The sequence below is a fragment of the Austrofundulus limnaeus genome, unplaced genomic scaffold (genome assembly GCF_001266775.1).
Source record: "Austrofundulus limnaeus strain Quisiro unplaced genomic scaffold, Austrofundulus_limnaeus-1.0 Scaffold159, whole genome shotgun sequence".
Taxonomy (NCBI): Eukaryota; Metazoa; Chordata; class Actinopteri; order Cyprinodontiformes; family Rivulidae; genus Austrofundulus; species Austrofundulus limnaeus.
This window is the reverse complement of record NW_013952561.1, coordinates 942,435-943,724: the sequence shown is the minus strand read 5'-3', so window position 1 is coordinate 943,724 and position 1,290 is coordinate 942,435. Positions and strand designations below refer to the sequence as shown.

The window sequence follows — 1,290 nt, the reverse complement described above, 5'->3', positions numbered from 1 at the left end:
AAGTATAAATAAGTATTTATATTTTAGTTTAGATTGTCAAAAAGCCTGTGTTTTTAGGGTTGTTAACGAAGTTCGTGTACTCAGACCAGTAATATTTGGGGTCACAAGTTTTTGCCATGAATATTTTGTGGGTCAGAAGAAAAAAGGTTTGGGAACCACTGTCTTAATCTAACACGAAATATAACAATAAATACAAACAGATTAAAATGTTGGTTTGGGGAGATTTAATTGTTTTTTTTTGCAAGGGTAGTATGCGGAACTTTGTGTACACTCATCATGATGATGATGATGATGATGGGGAGGAGGAGGAGGAGGAGGAGGAGGATGTTGTGAAGGCAGGTTGTGACAGACCAAGCCACTCGTTCATCCAGCAGGGAGGAAGGAGGATACACATACTTAGCATCATTTACTACGCTGTCAGCCGCTCACACGGAGTGGCAAGTCTTTTCAGTCATAGTTCTAGTTTCTAATGAGCAGCCATAACCTCGAAGATTAAAAACAACAGGCCGAATCCTCACGAACACCGCTCCCTGTCGGGTGACCCACGGACGGAGCGGAGGGCACCTAACACCCAGGCCGTCTGTGACAGTTCGCAGCGGGCGTTAGCGGCTAACAGGCTAACGCAAACAGGTAAGGACGTCCTCACACCGTGTCTGTGCTGTTTAAAGCCACGCAGCGTGTCGGTGGTTGATGTCCTGTGGAGGTGACCTCTRTGGCCACCGGATTTGGCGTTTGTCAGGTAGATACATTTGAAGGTAACGCGGTCAAGCTAGGAGTTAGCATCCGGACAAGCTAGTTAGCCCTGTAGCCAATCAGTCCGTGGCGTAGGAGAGGCAAGCGGCTGAGGCAGGAGGAGCTGTGAGGATGCTTGGTTGGTGTGAACGCCAAGGGCAAGCCAAAAACGTGAGTATTAATGCAACGAAGATAACGTTACCATAATCGAAACGAGAGACGGTTTGCGGGCTGTCGAGGCGTTGGCATTGTCCTATTATCACGTTTCTGTTCAATGTTATCTTAAATGTCAGCGAGCGTCCTGACATCTCCACAGTTTAGGTGTGCCAGAACTCGCAGAATTAAACCTCGGAACTAATTCATCACGACGAGGGTTTGAGCATTTAGCCACTGACACGCATCACTGAAAATACTGGTCACGAACTAACATGTGGCAGGAAAAACACGACAACAGGCAGAAAATGGTTTGACACTGTTTAGGTTTAAACTTAATGTGAAGGCTCCAGATGCTTCGTGTTGTTTTATTTAAACACATATGTTTGTTATACAGTGCTTAAT

General features: G+C 45.7%; 1 protein-coding gene across 19 annotated transcripts in view; it reads left to right on the top strand.

Annotated features, from left to right (window-relative positions):
* Nucleotides 1-308: 308 nt before the first annotated feature.
* Nucleotides 309-1,290, top strand: part of madd (MAP-kinase activating death domain) — a gene marked incomplete at its 5' end in the record, with an annotated part of 67,088 nt that continues 66,106 nt past the window's right edge. For all 19 annotated transcript variants that reach the window (XM_014017018.1, XM_014017009.1, XM_014017014.1 and 16 more), the window contains 1 exon segment: nucleotides 309-630.